We start from the raw sequence: 20943 nt of genomic DNA on the forward strand, positions 1-20943 counted from the left end.
AGCCAAAGCCAACTCTAGCTACTTTTAGATAAGGCAATGAGTGTTCAGAAAGGAAGAGCTGGCAGGAATGTTCCACCTACAATCAGTTATACAATATGATCCCTGAACAATAGGGAGCTTTTGGGTTTTCTTAGTGTTGTAGATGTAGCTGGGAACAACCACCAGTTTCTCATTGCTGATAAAAATAACAAAACTGTTTCATGGCCTAGGAGAGAGTCATGGCATGAAATTTACCAGATTTACTACTAGCCAAGAAAGACAGAAAAGAGGAGGATCCAGAGCTGTGCCAGTGAACTCCAGGTCAGAAGGCCAGCCCTATAGATACTTTTTGGGTACCCTACACCCCCTCCCCCAAAATCATAAAAACTATAAACTCTAAGGCCAGATTCTTAGTTGGTGTAAATCGGGGTAGTAGCTCCATTGAAGTCAGTGTTGCAAAGATTTACCAGCAGATGAAAATCTGACCTTCAGTTTTTAACCTTCAATACTGTAGCAGGGGGCTGCCCAGAGTGGGGGTGGGGGAAGTGGGGCAATTTGCCCCAGGCCCTGCAGGGGCACCCACAAGAGTTTTTCGGGCACCCTGGGGCGGCGTCCTTCACTCGCTCCGGGGGCCCCGGAAAACTCTCATGGGGCCCAGGCCCCCAAAGTTTCTTCCGCTCCTGTCTTTGGTGATGGGGGTCCTTTCGCTCCGGGACCGACCGCCAAAGTGCCAGGTCTTCAGCGGCCTGGAACCCCGCCGCCAAAGACCCAGGTCCCTTGAATCTTCTGGGTGGCCCTGTACTATAGAAATTGATGGAGTAGGTCCCCTTCCTCACCAGGCCCAAGGTCCCACTTGACTTGGGTGAGTGGATATTTCAAACACTACCAACAATCAAGATTCTTTATCTGGAGCTTGAAAATATAGGCTAAAATGAATCCTATGTAAGTAGAGATTAAGTTGCATTTCTCACCATAACCCTCCTTGGAGTTTTTGTGTTAGAAATGTCATGAATTGATGCTTGCTTTAGATTTTTGATGGTTTAACTAAGTGTCTAGGCTAGCCTGTGGTAAACAACATCAGTTGTAGTATCAGAGGGGGTAGCTGTGTTAGTCTGGATCTGTAAAAGCAGCAAAGAATCCTGTGGCTTTCGTGGGTGACATGCATCTGACGAAGTGGGTATTCGCCCACGAAAGCTCATGCTCCAAAACGTCTGTTAGTCTATAAGGTGCCACAGGATTCTTTGCTGCTTTAACATCAGTTCTAGATAGCTGAAGCTTCATGATCCACATATATGGTTTGACACTGAATGTGAGGCTTTAAAAAGATATGAAAATGGCTAACTGTTTCCTCTGAACAACTTCTCCATTTTTTGCTGAAGTTCTGGTAGAACATACAGGAAGCTGCTAGCAGCTACGAAGAAACCAAGAAAAATGTAATTATGGGAAAAATTTGTTCAAGCAATGGAAACAAAAATCTCACACAAATTCTGGAGGCTGCTGGGATGTAAAATATCATCCAGAAGGCTGTCTGATTCCCTAGTAGTTGAGTTGATATCAGCAGGAGACACGTCCTCTCTGCTCCAAACAAAGTCTGCACATTCTAGGTACAGGCCAAAGTAACCCCATTAGTAAGGTTTGACTTTTCTGGTAGCTCTTGAAAAATTACAGAAGAGAACCCTCAACTTAAGTTTATCTCAAAGCCAACTTATTTCCTGCAGAATCTTCCCATTTTTGCCCTGGTCCACCTACCCTTTATGTTCTGGTGACGTTAACAAACTGCACTTGTCACAGTGCGACAGCTGATTGGACTCAACCAGTTTATGAAAGGTTAACTCCTGTTAACAACAGAAGAACCCTATGTCCTTATGTGGAGGTCATAGAGCCTGTCTCCTTGTTATAAACTGTGTGTTCTTCAGCTATGTAGTCTTTTCTGTCTGGCGATATAAAACCTAATCTAACATCTGCCTGGCTGGGGTTCTGATCAGGCTACTAGTTTCTGAGAAGGATGCAGGAAAATAAGTACCAATGAAGACTGGTTGCAATGGAAGTTACTTTTGAGCAAGGACCATGTTCTCCTCTGTTGTGAAGCACTAGTTGATGTCTCTGAGCAAATAAGTGTGAAGTTATTTTAAGGCAGAGTCTCCTTCTCTAGTATTAAATGTTCATAATTTGGTGAGTGTTAGATCATTTTATCCTATTTTAACCATGTTTTCATAGTTTGATACAAGGCTTACTCTTCTGACATGGCGATGAATTCTAAGAAACAAATTTGTAAAAAATAACCACTGCTGTTCTTGGCACCCTGAATATCAAAATTTCCGTCAGACTATTAATTTGGGTGGAGCTGTAATAGCTCTGAAGTCCCTGTTTAATCTTTGACTGCATATTTTCAGTGCCCTGGAATGTCCAGCTATTGGTTTCTTTTCAAAACAGCAACACAGAAGTTATCAAGTCTTTACATATGAAAATAAGGACTTATATATAATTAAAAAAAAAAAAAGAATAAGAAAAAAAAGTAGTTCCACAAACTAAAGTGGAGAAGGAAATGTTAACTTACTGGTAATTAATCTAGTGATGAAATCAGACATACATTAGAGGAAAAAGCTGTTAAAGTAGTGGCCCTGTGGTAGACTTTGTTATAGCCTATGAAAATTTTGAGGCACCTAACAATGTTACTTCTACCCATTATTATTTAAAACATTACAATAGAGCAATATTTGTATTGGTCATCTCAGAGCATCTGTCACTTTTAATCTATTGTATACTAATGTGTTTTATGATTTTTTGTTTTAAAGAGGAAGGAGATTATGTAGCAAATTTACACTTATAAAGTTCTTTAGAAGAGAGGATTTTCATCTATGTTGGAAGTGAATTAGTAATATGATCATGCAGGGAAAAAAAACCCACACATGCTAAATTAGAAATGAAATTTGCATGTCAAAACATTGCATCCCCGCAGATGATGTAAACTTGCTCTATCTTATTTGACTATTGAATAAAATGCTTTAATTCAACTTTGTTTTATTATATTTTAAAAACTCTGCCTTGGTTGGTTTTCTATTTCACCCAGCTTGCCCCAGGACACAACTGGTTTTCCAAATGTATAGCAAGGGAAAATTAAAATGTAACGTGGGTTGAGAAGTATTGTTAAGGATTGTGTAAATTACAGTATTACCAACCCCAAGTGTTCAAAAGTCACGAGTCAGATCCCCAAAAAGTAATGAGATTCTTTTAACAAGAATTAACTTTTTTTAAAGAAGCCTTCTGGCTTTTGCACCTGTGGGGTCCATGTTTTTGAGCTTTTCTCCACCATGATGATCATGAGAGCTAGAAACTTATTCTTTTTTTAATTAGATCCGAGATTCTCACAGTCACATGACTCTGAGCTGAAGTTTTAAGAAAAACAAGTGTCATGAGAGTTGTAATGAAATCATGACAGCTGACAGCACTGTGTAAGGTTTGGACATTAAAAGGTGCAGAAGGTAAAGTGTTGTAAAGTTCCCATTGAAAGTGGGGTGAGGTTGAAATATAGTTGAGAAGATCCTGCAGCCTCAAAGGTAAGGGCCCTGCATTACAATATAAGGGGTTAGGCATGGTTCTGAACATAGCTTACTTCTGCAGTCAATTTTTTTTTTAAGAAAGGGTGTTTATTTGTGCTCCGGAGCTATCAGTTAAAATTAAATCTAGCCTTGGTGGTGCAGAAATACTCTCTTCACCGTTTTGAAGGCTGACTTGAGCAGTGTTATCTTCCTGAGTCTGCAAAGAGACAGAGCTGAAACAATAGCTCTTATAGGTGTGAGCTGCCCCATTCATTTGTGTCAACAGGCTGTTGAATTGTGAAGCTAAATGGTAATGTCAATATTGTTAGTTACTCCCTGCTGGTCATTTTAGCAGGAACATCAAACTAATACACTTAACCATTGTTACTGGATGTATTGGCAGATACTGGAGGGGGCAATTAACTGCTATCATAGGTTGCAGAAATAAGAGATTCAAGAACCTCCTTTCACTTAGCATTTAAAGTAATCGTTGCCCTTCCCAAAATGAGGAGGGGCAGGGGAAAGATTCATCCCTGACCAATAATAATCTGGCTGTCAAAAACCCGAGTTGCCCTGGACTGTCGCAACTACCTCCAGCTTCCCTCTCAACAACTTGTACAGCACAGTTCTGCATTTTCATTGCAAATACTAAAGCACCATGAAAACTGAAACTAGAGAAGCAATGTAAAATTCAATTCAGTATCAAATAGCATGACAAACAGCTGATTTACTGATGTTTTAATTCACTAAAAACCTGTATTTTTAAATTTACCAGAATGTGCAACAGAATGTCTAGTTTGCTACACAAAAATCTTCAGTTTAGGCCCCTGATTAAGGTCCAGACTACATGGGTTCTGCTCTTCTGGGGCTCCCTTCCTGCAGAACTTGCAGTTCACAGGTAACATTCAGAAGAATAATATTGATGTTACATCTATGAATGCAAGTTCATTTCCTTGTTAAAGAATTCAAAACTTATGACTTTATATTTTAATATTTGTTACTTTGCTATTGTCTGTTTTCTAGGAATCCAGCACAATACTTCTCTTTGTTCTTTCAAGCTACACAAATCTCTTTTTCAGGTGTGGGAAAGATACTCACAGTATTACAGTTAAATATAAGGTGGGAAAGATTGTTTAGCATATGTAGTGAACATATATTCTAAGAGACCATTCAAGGTGAAGATCAAGGTAAACCTCTGCAAGTTAATAGGCAAACACTTTTCACAAAGCTATCACTGTATATCTGACCTCTCAGTCCTCATCCTCAAAGGAAACCTGCACAGCACCTTCAAAAGATGTGGGAGCTTAAATTCGTAACTTTGCTAGATACTTGATGAAATGATGATAATCAATGGGACACTATAATACCAGGGTACAAAACATAGGAATAACTATAAGTTGTGCCGGTGGGGAAGTGGGAAAAAGCAGAGAGTCAATATAGCAAGGATCTTAAATGACTCAAACAGAATAATAGAATCTCTATGGAGAGAAATTCCATGCTTGAATAATAAGAGTATAGCAGCAGGAATATAGTACTGACCACCTGACCAGGATGGTGACAGTGATTGTGAAATGCTCAGGGAGATTAACAAGGCTTAAAAAACAGAAAAGCCAAGAGGAATGGGGAATTTCAACTATCCCCATATTGACTGGGAACATGTCACCTTGGGATGGGATGCAGAGATAAAATTTCTAGACTCCATTAATGACTGATTCTTGGGGCAGATAATCCTAGAACCCACAAAGGGAGAGACAGTTCTTGATTTAATACTAAGTGGAGCACAGAATCTGGTCTAAGAGGTGAAAACAGTTGAACCACTCGGTAACAGCAACCATAATCTAATTAAATTTGACATCCTTGTAGGGGAGGAAATACCAAAGAAACCCAACATAATAGCATTTAACTTACAATAGGGGAACAGGTGCTGACTCTGTGGGTTGGGACCCCGGGGCTCAAGCACTCACGGGGGAAAAAAAATAGGGGGTTCTCAGCGTCCACCAGCCACATTGGTTCCATGGCTCCAGGGCTGGCTACCGATGAGCTGTTAAAAATTGGAAGTCAAATTCTACTGAAAAAAATAGAAAGGAGCATAAACTCTGGCAAGCAAGCAAAAGTATAATTAGGCAGGCCAAAAAAAAATTTGAAGAGCAACTAGTAAAAGACACTTTTTTTTTTTTTTGCTGTTAGTTATTAAGTACATTGTCGAGTTTCCTGCATCTAATCATTGGGGTCACTAGACAATAAAGGTGATAAAAGGAGCACTCAGGATATAAACGTCTCTTGGGGAGAAGCTAAATGAATTCTTTGCATTGGTCTTCACTGCAGAGGATGTGAGGGAGATCCCCACACCTGAGGTAATCTTTTTCTGGTGACAAATCTGAGGAACTGTCCCAAATAGAGGTGTCAATAGAGGCAGTCTTGGCACACATTGATAAATTAAATAAGAAATCACTAGGACCAGATGGGATTCACCCTAGGGTTGCCAGGTGTCCGTTTTTTGACTGTAACTCCCAATCAGCACTGCCGACCAGGCTGTTAAAAGTCCAGTCGGCAGTGCTGCAGGTCTAAGGCAGGCTAGTTCCTGCCTGTCTTGGCACCGCGCTGCACCCTAGAAGCGACTAGCAGGGCTGGCTCCTAGTTGAGGGGACCACAGGGCTCCGCGCACTGCCCCCACTCAGAGCGCCGGCTCTGCACTCCCATTGGCCAGGAACTGCAGCCAATGGGAGCTGGGGAAGGTGGTGTCTGTGGCTGAGAGCAGCCTACAGAACCTCCTGGCACCCCTTCCTAGGAGCCGGACCTCCTCCTGGCTGCTTTAGGGCACAGCGCGGAGCCAGGACAGGCAGGAAGCCTGCCTTAGCCCCGCTGCACCACTGACCGGGAGCCACTGGAGATAAGCCCGTGCCCGAGCCCCAATCCCCTGCTCCAGCCCTGAGCCCCCTCCCGTACCCCCAGCCCAGAACCCGCACCCCCAGCTCAGAGCTGTACCGCTGCAGCTGCGCTGCTGTAAGATCTCTCACGTAGCTGCTCTATGCTGACGGGAAAGAGCTCTCCTGTTGACATAATTACACCACCTCCAATGAGCGGCAGTAGCTATGTCTGTGAAGAAGTTCTCCCACCGACTTAGCGCTGTGCACGTTGTCACTTACGCTGGATAAATTTATGTCGCTCAGGAGGGTGCATTTTTCACACCCTGAGCAACCTAAATTTTGCTAACATAAGTGGTAGTGTAGATATGGCCTAACTTCAGTACCAAGCAAATATAGTAGAGAACAGAATTATCAGACACATGGTTGAACGCAATATGTTTTGGGAAGTCAACATGGCTTTTGTAAAGGGAAATCATGCCTCACCAATCTGCTAGAATTCTTTGAGGGTGTCAACAAACGTGTGGACAAGGGTGATCCAGTGGATATAGTGCATTTGGATTTTCAGAAAGCCTTTGACCAGGTTCCTCACCAAAGGCTCTTAAGCCAAGTGAGCAGTTACGGGATAAGAAGGAAGGTGCTGTCATAGATCAGTGGTTAAAAGACAGGAAACAAAGGGTAGGAATAATGGTCAGTTTTCACAGGCCCCCTCAAAGGTCTGTACCGGGATTAGTGCTGTTCATAAAATGATCCGGGAAAACAGTTAAACAGTGAGGTGGCAAAGTTTGCAAGTGACACAAAATTAGTGACGATAGTTAAGTCCAAAGCAGACTGCGAAGAGCTACAAAGAGATCTTACAAAACTGGGTGACTGGGCAAGAAAATGGCAGATGAGATTCATTGTTGATAAATACGAAGTAGTGCACATTGGAAAACATAATCCCAACTATATGTACAGAAAGATGGGGTCCAGATTAGCTGTTACCACTCAAGACAGAGTTCTTGGACTCAGTATCTGAGTAGATAGTACTCAGAAAACTTCTGCTCAATGTGCAATAGCAGTCCCAAAAGCTAACAGTGTCAGGAACCGTTGGGAAAGGGATAGTTTAGACACAAAATATTATAATGCCACTATGTAAATCCATGGTACATCCACGCCTTCAATACCACATGCAGTCCCGGTTTCCCTATCTCAAAAAAGATATATTAGAATTGGAAAAAGTACAGAGAAGGGCAACAAAAATGACTGGGGTATGGAACTGCCTCCAGATGAAAAGAGATTAAAAAGACTGGGACTGGTGTTAATGGACCACTTCACCATGAATGGTTCCTTAAAGCGAATCTCCAGGCAGCCTCATCGGTACAGGTGGCCTACAGCAGGCTGCATGATTGGCCATGTCACCCGATTATCAGCAGGGGCCCAAAGACTGGCTTTGAGCAGCCAGCAAGGTGCTGCTGTCTTAAACGTTCTTGCCTTCTGCTGTGGCTCTCCCTGTGTTATCTAGTCCCCATTGCTCCTGACTTGCCCACAGCTTTGCCTCTGTCCTGCCCCAGCCTTAAACTTCTCCTTGTCTGATGCCCTGCTCATACCAGTTCCTGCCCTCCAGTTCGACCTTGGCTTTGGCTGCTGAGTGCTTCCTCTGGCTTCACCATCAGCTCTGGTATCCAACTTCTGCTGTCCAGTTTGACCCTTGGATATGACTCCTGATTTTGGCTCTGACCCTAGTCTCTGGGGCCTGATGCCTGCTTCAGTCACTAGGTTACACCACCCTCATCCCAGTTGGCTGACAATGTGTTAACTACTACTATTAAACAATTTGTTTTACCTTGTATTTAGCTGTGGCTCTGAGTACCTTTTCCACATCTGAAGAAGAGCTCTGTGTTGCTTGAAAGGTTGTTTCTTTCACCAACAGAAATTGGTCCAATAAAAGACATCACCTCACCCACCTTGGCTCTCTAATGTCCTGGGACCAATGCAGCAAAAACAGTATTGCAAACAGTACAATCTTTGTTTTTAGTAGAACAGATTTAAAATTGAATTAATCAAGGGCCTAATTTAAATAGGAGTTGAACTGAACCCTAAAAACAATTTTATAATGTCTCGTGTTAACTTCTAAAATGTATTGTCTAAATTCAATGGTTACCATAAACTCTAAATGGCAGACATTATAAATTCTGTGAATCCCATGTTTTAGTTATTGTGGATTATATAAACTCTTTGGACAGGCTTTGTAATGGTCATAATTGGACCGTTAGAGTCAGAGTTGTTGTAAACTCAACAGACTATCTAGCTCATGAACCAGCTGCTTTTACATCTACGCATGCCAAAGAGAAACCAACAGTTCATAGTGGTCATGAACTTGCTATTTTTATACTTGCAGCCATTCAAAACTCTTCAGAGAAAGCAACTGAGTTAATAAAGGCCTTGAGTTAGTTATCCCTGAGATCACAAACTTATAAACTCTGCAAAAGCTGAACATTTATAAAAGGTGTGAAATATCATTTCTAGGATCCACTGCAAATTCCACAGAGAAGCCGTGAGTTCATAAAGGTTGTGCACTAATATAATAGGTATGAGCAGAGAAACTAGCACTAAGATGGCAACTACATTTTCAGTGGCAGCAAAGAGACAATATTTAAAGAGCTCATACCCTAATTCATGATAGCATAATTAATCCTACTAATCCATCTATTATTTAATGAGATGGACAGCGGTAGCTAGGTGCTTCCCACCATAAGTAGTTTTGCTTTTAATAACCCAAACCTAATATAATAATTGTCTGAATTCTCACTGAAACATAGGGCAAACTTTTCAAAAGTGCTTAAGTGACTTAGGAGCCTAAGTTCCTTTTTTTAAAAGTGATTTAAGCACTTAAAGAGACTTACTTTCATTGAAAGTCAATGGGATTTAAACTGCGAAATGCTTTTTGAAAATGGGACTTTGATGCTTAAATTACTTAGGGTTATTTCCCCAAAGGGCACTTAGGCTCAGCATTGCAACACCTAACTTAGGTGCCCTGTGACCTAACTGCATCCACAACCGAGAGTCAGATGTCCAAGCTTCCTATAAAATGCATGTGGAGACTAGGCGGTGCCTGAGAATAGGTTTGACAAAAGCCATCAAGGTGACTGGAAAGCCACCTAAGACAGGCAATAGGAAATGCCAAGGAGAGCAGTATGGCCTAAGCCTTATCCCTCAAAGGGAGCTAGGCGCTGCAGTCTGCTCTTCTCTCCATTTGGGATTCACAGACTCTCCCGGATTCAGATGCCTAAACCCTTTGTTGCAAAAGACAGAGGTGGAGGCAGCACCTGCTGTATAACCTTTGGCACAGTGGTTAGCATACTCACCCAGGAAGTCTGGGTTCAGATCCTCCAGCTGCCTGATTTGGAGCAACGATTTGAACCTACCTTTCAGGGGAATATCCTAACTACTGAGGTACAGGATTTTCTGAGGTGGGACTTACTCAATCTTTCAAGTTGAAGCCATTCCATTGGACTAAAGACTTGGGCCTCCCTCCCCCCAGGTAAGTGCCCTAACTACTGGCTATAGAGTCATTTTCACTCTTCCTTTGGCCCAATGAATATTTAATTATTTATGCACAGTGGAACAGCTTCAAAAGGAGAGACCAAAAGATAACACTCTCCAGAATATTTTGGGGTAATCTCCTGAGTCCTTCCAATGCCTGCTCCAGATCAGGCAGAAGTGAGATTTGGACACGGGTTTTCCACCTCAGTGGTGAATGCTCTAACCAGTGGACTAAAGGTTATAAAGAAATCAGTGGCACCACTACCACCCCCTCCAGCAGCTTTGTCCTGGGCACAATCTGTTAGGCAGCCTGTGAGAATGCATATCAGATCAGGCCCTGCAGAAGAATGCCTAGTTTGAGGCTCCACTGTTGCTTAGGTGTGAGATAGACAATGGGTGTCAAACTTAGGTGACTGTGTACATGCTCACTAGTGATATTTAGGTATTTAGGAGACTTATATCAGCAGAAACGCCTAGGGATTTTAGGCACATATAGAGTTAAAGGCAGTTGAGAGGGGGAAGTGGTGATCTGAATTTTGGACTTAGGCATTAAAGTGACAGATGCCTAAATCCCTTTGTGAATCTAGCTCTCGGACACTTTTCAAAATTTTACTCCTAGATAATGAGCTTCCTTGTTTTGGAACTATGGATGGTCAAATAACGGTGAACCGTTTTTGAAAAGTGGGGGGGAAAACCACTTTCCTCCACTAAGTTGCATTATTAATACAAACTATCCCCCCACACCTCCAAAAAATCACACTCCTGTACTTTGAAACCATACTAAATATGCTCACATGTTTGTAAAATAAAGGTTGGAGGGGGGGAAGGTAAGAGATTTATTATGGGAACAGTTTCCACGATGGCTTTTTTGTTGTGACTCCATCTGCATCTCTCTGTACTTTGAGTATTTGCCCAAACTGGAAACATGGTAATACTGGCTTTTAAAAGGAAAAATGAAACCATTATTAGAGAGTTATTACACTGAAATTCTTTAACAGACTTTTCTTATGAAAAACATGTTGGTTTTGTTAAAATAAACCCCTGACATCTGAAAATACTGTTGCTATGTTACTGTAATAGTGTGTAGGCTGCTAAGTAAATAAAGGGAGTTTAGTCCATGCCAAAAATAGAAAGCCAGGTCAGAGGTGACGTTTGGGAAAAAATATATATCATTATTACTTTTCCTTCCTATCTCCCTCTTCTGCTTCTTTACCCCAGATGGCTCTGCAAGAAATCACCAGAGTGTTTCTGGGCACAAGTGGGTGCTGCGGTAACCCCAGAGGCTTTGGGTCTCTTGTGCCCCAAGAGTTCACTTTGGTGTGTTTTGTTGTGTTTGTTTCAGATTCCAATCCAAATCTGCAAAGGAAACTTTGGCAAAATTACTGGGTTTTGCATGCTTCTTAAACTGAGAATAAGGCCCTCCCAGGAGCCTCTGGGGAGGGGGATTGTCCAAAAAATGCAGCACAAGTTGGTTTGCTCAGACAGTAAAAGTCATGAATAGTGTAGACTTGAAGGAAGGATTGTCTTGTGCTTAAGGTGCCAGACTGAGATTTGAGCAACGTGGACTTGCTTTCTGGCTCCGCCACAGGTTCCCTGTGTGGCCCAAGGCCAGATTTACGAAGGTGTGTAGGTGCCTTACAAGAGGCACTTTTGTGAATCCCACTAGGTGCCATAGTGAGTTAGGTGCCTAAATGTCAGTGACTTTCAATGGTAGTTAGGCACCTAACCTGCTTAGATGATTTTGTGAATCCCACTGGTTGCCTGTCTGCATCTTTAGGTGCCTAAATACCTTTTAAATCTGGCCACTTAATTTCTCGTTGTGGCAGTTCTCATCTGTAAAATGGGTAATTCTGCTTCCTTTACCCTTCTCATCTGTCCCTGTTGTAAGCTTTTCATGGCAGGACTATCCCTTTCTCCATGTGTACAGTGACTAGAACAACAGGACCTTGGTGCTACTATTATACCAGGGGTGGGCAAACTTTTTGGCACAAGGGCCACATCTGGGTATGGAAATTGTATTGCGGACCATGAATGCTCATGAAATTGGGGGCTGGGGTGCAGGAGGGGTTGGGAGCTCGAGTGGGGCCAGAAATTAAGAGTTCAGGGTACGGTAAGGGGCTCCAGACTGGGGCAGAGGGTTGGAGTGTGTGGGGGGAAGTGAGGGCTCTAGCTTGGGATGTGGGCTCTGGGGTGGGTCTGAGGATGAGGGGTTGGGGGTGCACGAGGATGTTCTAGGCTGGGACCGAGGGGCTCAGAGGGCTGGAGGGAGTTCAGGGCTAGGGCAGGGGCTTGGGATATGGGAGGGGGTCAGGGGTGCAGGCTCTGAGCGGCGCTTACTTCAAGCAGCTCCCGGAAGCAGCAGCATGTCCCCCCTCCGGTTCCTACGCATAGGGGCAGCCGGGGACTCCGCACGCTGCCCCGTCAACAGGTGCTGCCGCTGCAGTTCCCATTGGCTGTGGTTCCTGGCCAATGGGAGCTGTGGGGGCAGCGCTTGAGGTGGGGGCAGCGAGTGGAGACCTCTGGCTCCCCCCACATGTAGGAGCTGGGCGGGGGACATGCTGCTGCTTCCAGGAGCCGCACAGAGCCATGGCCTGGAGCCGGGCAAGCCCCAGCCCCCACTCCCCAGCAGGAGCTTTAGGGCCGGATTAAAACATCTGAAGGGCCGGATGTGGCCCCCAGGCTGTAGTTTGCCCACCTCTGTATTATACAAATAACAGACAATAAACCAGTGAGGCTGAGGCAAGTTTAGCGTTTGTAGCAAAACTAAAACCAGGCAAGTCATGGGTACCTTGTGCTTTCAGAATGAACGATTTTCCCTGTGGAAGTTCTGATGTCATTTCATTTCCCAGAATGTGAGCCTGATCCTGCCTCCATTCGTGTGAATGGGAGCAAATGTAGTCCTGATATTGCTTATAGTGAATGCCCTTTGGCTACAAACCCGTTTGTTACTCAATTATTATTCCACTTGCTGAACACTTCTACAGTGCACTCATCTAGCCACAAAACTCTTGCTAAATACCTGTATCCCCAAAGCATACTGTCTCACGTGTCTGTGTGATTGTATTGCTCATCTGATTCTCCATTCTTGTCATGCCTGTGGCCTTTATCCCTTTGTTTTGGTACAGCTGATCTTGCATGAGAGCCAATAGCCCTGGTCCATGCAATAGAGCAGATATAATTTGTCAAACCTTCCTGCTAGACGGATGAGACTGATTGATATGAATTAAGCTCACTGGCCTCTATTGTTTAAGGTCTGGTCTACACACAAAGCTGAACTGGTTTAATTGAAGGTGTGATTTTTATACTGAGTTGGGGCACTACATGGCACCACAGTCAGGGTTGTGAACCGTAGAACACTCTAACGCGTTCTCTAACCTTGTCCTCTGTTAAGGTTGTTTAGACTTAAACACGCTGCAGAAGTGCAGGTGCAGCACGGTAAAGAAGTGGGGAAATGGAGAGAGCTTTCTTGACGTTGGAACTATGCATAGTCCTTTCAGAAGAGTAGCTAAGAGGAAGAATCAGTTATTGAACAAAACTGTGGATCTGAACTTTGTGAAAATTCACATCCAAACAACGTCTCAGCACCATCCACGGACAATTTGCATATGTTATAGTGCCCTGAATTATATAAATATTTGATCAGTGTCAAGCTTATTTTTCCCAAGCACAGAATTTATTGTGAGCCCAGGGCAAGGTTTAGTTTGCCTAGTTCATGTGGGTTTCCTGCTTCGAGCAGTGGGACCAGCAGTGCTCTATGAGAATATCATTATTTGCTTTGAGTTAGAATGTAGTCGTTGGAGAGAGCAAATTTTAAAAAAATTTATACACCCTTAGAAATGTTCAATAGGTGAAAGCAAATTCCAATATCTGTCTTGTTTCAGGGATCTGTTTGTGGCAGAATATATCAAGCAGCTTGTCACCTCCATCTTCTGTGAATAGTGCTTGGGAACATGGCATTGTGGAGTCACCTTAAATAAAATCCTGGATAGACTTGTCAGCAGGGCAGGGTCATTATTGTCATAGTGCCAGGACAAAAGGGGGCAGGTTCCAGCGATACACCCACACCAGCAACTGGGTATGGAGAGGCGAGGCCTGAGCATTGGCTGAGTCAGCACTCTGACTGGGAGCGTCTCCACTGCAAATAATAAAACAGTGATCGCAAGGAACGCTGACAGCTTCTCTCATTAACTGATAGAACTAAACGTAACAATGTGCTAGCTCGGGTCATGAAGTTCAGCTCCGGTGTCAAACTGCATCCAGTTTCAGGGAGTTTAGATCTGTGTTTTTAGTTTGGACCCATTGGTTCCCACCTCCGCGAAATACCTTTTTGTCTTTGTTAGTAAGGATTGCATGTGAGGTTCCCATGCTCATTGAAATAATGTACAATATCCAAGTTACATATTCTGAAAAACAAATGTAATGTCATGCTGCTTGGAAACTAGAAAGGTGGAAGCCTGAGGAGAACCCAGGTAAGCCAGAGTCTCCTCAAGTCTTAACCGTTTGGAATCTTGACGTTACTAAAATGTGTGGACAATACTTATATTTGCTCTACTTGTTCCTTGCTTCTGACTGTAGTTTATGATCACTAATACTTGTCTTCATGAATAAAAAATGCACTTGACTGTAAGAATTGATCTTCAGGTTTTTCCCTTTAAAGAGTGATTGGGTTTGGTATCTGTTTCATTGGCAAAGTGAAGCTGAATGCAGGAGAAGTTGCCCAAGCAGTACTTTAGTAAACGTTGCGTGCTGCTCTGTCCTTGTGGCAGCGCTGCTTCCAAACTGACTCCCTGGGTTCCCTGTTCTTGTTCTGGTGACTTTTCAGTAACTGTCTTTCTGGGGAACGTTGGTCCTCTGACTCCATTCCACTAATCACGGTACATCTTCCCCATTTTACAGACATTTTTAATACAAACATTAAAACTCATAACTGACCTCCCAAAAATTTGAGTAGTAGTCGGCTGTAATCAAGTTCTGCTTTTCTTTGAAAGTAAATAATCCTACTCCCACCTTTTCCCAGGGTTAGGTGGGCAGCTCATGTGATAACTTTATACCGGTCATGTGATAACCACCAGTAGAAAGTGACTCTGTTATCACATGAGCTGCCCACCTGAGCTGCCCACCTGACCCTGGGAAAGGTGGAAGTAGGATTATTTACTTTCAAAGAAAAGCAGAACTTGATTACAGATGACTACTACTCAGATTTTTGGGAGGTCAGTGCTCTGCCTGATACAAGAAGCAAGTCAATGACTGGAAAACTGAAGGCCCACTTTTCAAACTGTGGCATTCTGCACACTATGTTCATGACAACGGACCCCTTAGAATTAATGGATTGGGCGTGCAAAAGGGAATTTGACCACTACAGCTCCTCCCCGGCAACCCACAGAGTAACGGTAAGGTGGAATCTGCTGTGAAAACCACTAAGCGACTGTTACACAAGGCTGTTCCTTCTGGCTCAGACCCCTTGGTAGTATTTTTGACACACAGCAATACCCCATCACAGGGGTGCCAAAAAAGTCCAGTGCGGAACCTGATGGGATGAAGGACCAAAACAAGTGTGGTGAGACTTGTTGCAGCCAGAAGGATCAGGACATGGCTGAGAGGAGATGGCCAACAATCGGAGAAAGCAGGCACTGGAGAACAACAGGTCAGCCAAGGACCTACAAGCCCTGGAGACAGGCTGTCCTGTGAGGATACAGCCATTACAGAGACATCAAGAGTAAACTAAAGGAATCGTGAGTGCAGTGACATCCAGGTCATATGAAGTGACTACAAAGAAGGACAAGTGATCCAAAGAACAGGAGGTGCGTACATGCCACCAGACAACACCCAGAGTGAACCATCGGGGGCCAACACCACAGGGAGGGAGGAGACTCTACAGAGAAAAAGTTTGCTAAACTTGGAGATAGGCTACAGGGAGACAGGGATAAGTCGCTCCTGGCGTAGTTGCCTGGTGAGGAGACTATGGAACCACCTAAGTCTGTAGTAAAGAGGAGACTCCAACTTGGCTATGTACTAACAACCCCTGGCTGAAGAAACACAGGGTGGGGTTCTGGGCATCAATTATGTGTTTTAATGTTTGTTTGTAAAAATTTTGTCAAGGTGCGGAGTCTTGTATTTATTCCCAGCCAGTAAACACACTCTGGAGTCCCTTTAAGACAGCTATCAATGCTCAGGTGTGAGCTATATATTTTTTGCATGACATCCTTCTGTAATGAGGCAAGAATAACAGCTCTCTGTTCTCAAAATGTGATCCCATCCTGCACATTCAGCTCACCTTTAATTTGAAAATATGGTTCTGCTCCTACCGGGACTTGGTTTTTGTCTTTTGGCCATGCTGCTAGAACTGCTCTCTTGACTGCTTTTCTGTAGTCTCTTTGATTTTCATCAGTTATGCTGTTAAAACTGAGAGATTGAATCTATTATCATGCTATACTGTGTCTTGATCTCTTTTCCCCAGCTTGCTGATGCTGGGTATATATGCCCTGCTCAAGATATGAGCTAACACCAGTAATCATCCAGAACAATACCTGATCTCTGTGTGATAGCACTGGAGGTACATCAACATGCTCTGCAGTCTTTTTGGAGCACTAAGAAGGGGCTTTGCCATGATTGTCTCTGGAGGTTTGTGGCCTGATTGCACTATTGCTGGGTGGCCATAGATGTACTGAGGGAATTGGTCCACTCCAGATACCACAGCCAAAAGCTCTTTTTCCTATTTGGGCATACTCTTGTTCGGTCTCTGAAAGGGGTCTGCTGGCATTAGCAGCCAGCTGCTCCTGCGAAAGAGCTACACCCAGTTCTTTCTCTGAGGTATCGTACTGGCGTGTCAGTGGCTCTCCTGGCAAATAGTACTTCAGGACGTGGGCTTCCATATTCATTTGTTTTGGTGTGACAAATGCTTGCTGTTGGGCACCTGCCCAGTCCCACTCAACATCCTGCCTTGTGAGCTGACGTATGGGTTCTGCTACTGCAGCCAGGTGTGGACAGAAGATTTGTCATTCCTGTGAAGTGCTAAACCCCCTTTCACATCCATTGGAACTGGCCTGTCTCTGACTGCCTTGATTTTGTTAGGATCTCTTTTCCGTCCCTGTCCTGTGAGCCGATGTCCAACGTATTTCAGCTCATGCTGCTTGAGTCACATTTTCTCTGGGTTATGTTTTACGTTCTTGTCACTGAATTGCTGTAGAAAAGATTGTTGTTTTCTGTTATTCAGCTTCTGTATCATTCACCTTCACCTAAAGTGAGAATATGATCTGGCAATCCTTCCGCACTTCAGTCAGTGTTCTCTGGAACACCTCTGGTGCAGGGCTTATGCCCACTGGTATGCACAACCATCTGTGGCAAACAAATGGTGTTGCAAAGCTTGTCAGCATGCTGGACTCTTTATCTGGGCTTATGTGCAGAAACCAGTTCCTCATCTCACATACTGTAAAGATTCTGACTTTAGAAAGTTCTGGCAAGATGTCATCAGTTATGGGCAGTGGATAATGGCATCTATGCAGATATGTAATTTGGCTTCTTTACACTGCTATGCTGCTTACCCGGCTGTACTAGTCTCTACAGGTGCTATGAAACCCCTGGTCTGCATACTTTCGAGCTCCTTGCATACTGGTTTATGTTAGGGTTGCTAGGTGTCCAGTTTTCAACTGGAAAGTCCGGTCGAAAAGGGAACCTGGCAGTGTCCGATCAGCATTGATGACTGGACACTAAAAGTCCAGGTACCTGAAGTAACTGGCATCTGTTTTTAAAATCATCCCCATATGCTTTTAAAATTGCCTCCATTTTCATTTTTCTGTCTTCTAAAGGAAAATATCAATGTGCTGCCATGGCCAGAAATCGTGGTGTCTTCAGTGTAACTGTGAGATATAGTAATTGATATAGAAATTGTGATGCATTGTAGTGGACACTGAAAACAAAAAAAAAATTGCGTCTAAGAATCTGTCAATAGTGAAGGAAAACATAGCACAGTTCATCTGTGTTTTGAACAGCATTCTTCATACAAACAGTATCCACCAAAAGCCATTAGATTTGGATCTGATTCTGGTGATAAATAAGAACAGAGTCAGAGAGAAACTAATCTCTTTGAAAGAACAAACTGTCACTATTTGAAAAGTCTCTCACTTTCTAACTGAGGGATCAAAATTTATACACAGAGTAGCCATTTTTGCTTTGCATAGTGTGGGTTTTGTATGACTCACACTCAGCAGCAGTACCTACTGCTGAGGACTGAGACAGAGAGAATTCAGAAGCAGATGCTGGCTGCAAGCTGGAGAATTCTCATAGCATCCTTGAGACAAAGAGCTTATTTGATGGGGCAGAAAAAGGTGTGCCATGTCTGTGTATTTACTGCCCTTCCCCTCTACAGGACAGTATGTGAAGTGAGCAGCTGTGGCACTAGCTCTAAAAGCAGCTGCAGATGCAGAAGTCTATCCCAACTGAAGAGGAGGGGCTATAATAGGCCAAGCAGAAAGGAGAAGGTTTCCAAATGGGAGAGTGTAAGGACTGCATGCAGAACTGAGAGTTGCATTCCTAATTTAGAATGCAGACAGCTCAGCAGATGGCCTAGCAGATGAGTTGTTAGGTATCCAAATATTGTGTGAGAACATGAGACTGTTACGTGAAATAGGGAGGCTGTGCACAAAAGATTTACAGCCCTGCTTGACTGAATGGTATGAGGGGTGATCTGATGCCATGTTGCCCCACCCTGGCTGGCAGCGGCACCCAGTGTGCCTCTGGTCACAAGAGGGTAGTTCAGTCTTCATGTCTTCCCTGGGTTAGCCTACCAAAAACGGTGTCCTTTAGCATCAGTAAGGGAACTGGACCATGACCACCAAACTTATTTTATATAGTCCAGTATTAGCCTCTTCCTGTCATACTTATTCTAGCTTGCCTTTGAATCAACTACCTATTCATCATTTGAACCCACTTAATGTCCTATTCATCTCCAGAGCCAATGGTCCGCAACGCGGTGACCACGGGCACCATGGCGCCCGCCGGAGCATCTATGTGCACCCACGTACTGGCCGGCGGACAAGCATCCTCTGAAATGCCACTGAAAAGTGACATCATCAAGAGGCGTTGCCACCAAAATGCCACCGAAAAGCAGCATCACCAATAGGCGTCGCCGCTGAAATGCCAATTTTTGGCGGCGACGCCTCTTGATGTTGCCACTTCTCGGCAGCATTTCAGCAGTTGCTTGTCCACTGGCCACAGTCCTCGGTGGCTCGTTGTCTGGCACTTGCCACCCGGAAAAGGTTGGGGACCACTGCCCTGAGCCATGAACTCCCCCAGACAGTGGAGTTTCGATAAAGCAGTATGTGAGTGACACTGCTAATGGTGCTATTTGCTGTACTGCTGTTGGGTGCTTAACAATGAGCGTGGTGCATTCTGGTGCTTCCTGAGGAAATATTTGTCAGAGAATTTGGTGTCATGTTAACTGTCATCCTAAACCAAGTTTTTTATATACAATAGACAAAAGCCACTAAACTCCAAAAAACAGTTGATATAATGATGCTGCCCAAATTGTCTTTCAAGCGACAGGGCTATGAGTAGAAGTGAAATGTTCTGTTCTAGGGACATGGTGACTGAACCGTCGTCTGATACGAGTGCTTTAGTGAGAGGAAGCAGAAAGGTGCTTAAAAATACATTACTATGATTTATGATTTTATTATAAATAAGATGAACCCTCAGGACCTTTATATATTAAAGCAATGAAATAATGAAATGCATCATAAAATTAAAATGAGTTTTTCCTCCGTAACATACCTGTGAGGTGGAATCATTAAAATGCAACAATCTGACTGTGTTTTTTTTCCACAGCTTGAAGCACTGGTGGCCACCTGAAAAATTACATGGTTCAACAAGTCCAGCAATCAGGCTAGTCACTGTTAAGGAACCTAAAACTGTAGTTGCTATACACAGCCAAATATAATTGTCAACAGTAGGAAACACCTTCAGTTCTAATGATCTTGTTTGGCATTGTTCTTACTTTGTGATAATATCAGTCTCTCTCAGTGGGCCTGGTCCTGCAGTCCTCAAAATTCCCATTGATCTGAATGTGAGTTTTGCCTCCATGGGTATGTCTGCACTGCAATATAAGCCCGGGGTTTTTAGAACTCACATTAGCAGACCCTGGGTTTGTTTATTTAGGGTTTGCGAATTTACACTCATTTGTAACCGCAATTTAGGAATTATTGAAATCTGAGTTCTGGCATGGGACTCCAACGTCTACAGTGCCCTATCCGGGTCCACTTCCAGCCACCATATCCCAGATTTCCTAGCGCCCTCCCAAAATGTGGCTGTTCTAACCTTTTGTTTGTGGTGCAGTGTGGGAAAACTTGACTGTTCACCAAACTTGACAAAGGAAGTTGGCCCGTGGGATTGTGAGATACTTTTAGCAGATCCCTAGGGTCTGCCTACACTGCATTAAAACCTCCACAGATGGCCTGCATCAGCTGACTCAGGCTTGTGGGGCTATCAAATTCGGGCTTGGACTGGAGACAGGGCTCTGGCTCATCTACGCTGCAATTTTATAGACCCGCAGCCCAAACCCCGCAAGCCTGAGTCAGCTGATATAGGCCAGCCGTGAGTGTTTTAGTGCAGTGAAGACATACTCCCAGAGCACAAGTCCTGTGGGGCTGTGTCTACACTGCAAAGCAATAGGGTTTGAATGCTGGGGGTCCTAGCTTGACTGTGGGGCCCTGGGTCCAAGTCCAAGCCCAAGTTCAAACCCTGGACCTACATTTCAGTGTAGACATACCCCATGAGAACAGCAGGAACAGGCCCAACATGTTTCAGTTAAAAGGCATTTGAGACCTCTTCAGAGCTGGCTTCATAATGCAGAACGTATATGCAGGCCGTCCCTAGGGTATGTGGGACGCGGGGCGGAAGTGACTGATTTGTCTGTTCTGGGAGTGACCGCACCAGCCAATCACACTGGGCCACCCAAAGTGTGGGGCTTGGAGCAGTCGCCCCGATTCACCCTACCCGAGGGACGGCTCTGCATATGCACGTTCCGCTACAGGCAATCTGATAAT

General features: G+C 43.9%; 1 protein-coding gene across 7 annotated transcripts in view; it reads left to right on the forward strand.

Annotated features, from left to right (window-relative positions):
- The window catches only part of GAB3 (GRB2 associated binding protein 3), a 109380-nt gene that overhangs the window by 6090 nt on the left and 82347 nt on the right, over positions 1 to 20943 (forward strand). For 3 of the 7 annotated variants that reach the window (XM_050964512.1, XM_050964510.1, XM_050964514.1), the window contains exon 2: positions 19727 to 19783. The exons of the other annotated variants lie outside the window; for them this stretch is intronic. The gene's annotated coding sequence lies outside the window, so the exon portion shown is untranslated. The remainder of the gene's footprint in view (positions 1 to 19726; positions 19784 to 20943) is intronic. 7 annotated transcript variants of the gene reach the window in all.

Source organism: Gopherus flavomarginatus, chromosome 8 (genome assembly GCF_025201925.1).
Source record: "Gopherus flavomarginatus isolate rGopFla2 chromosome 8, rGopFla2.mat.asm, whole genome shotgun sequence".
Taxonomy (NCBI): Eukaryota; Metazoa; Chordata; order Testudines; family Testudinidae; genus Gopherus; species Gopherus flavomarginatus.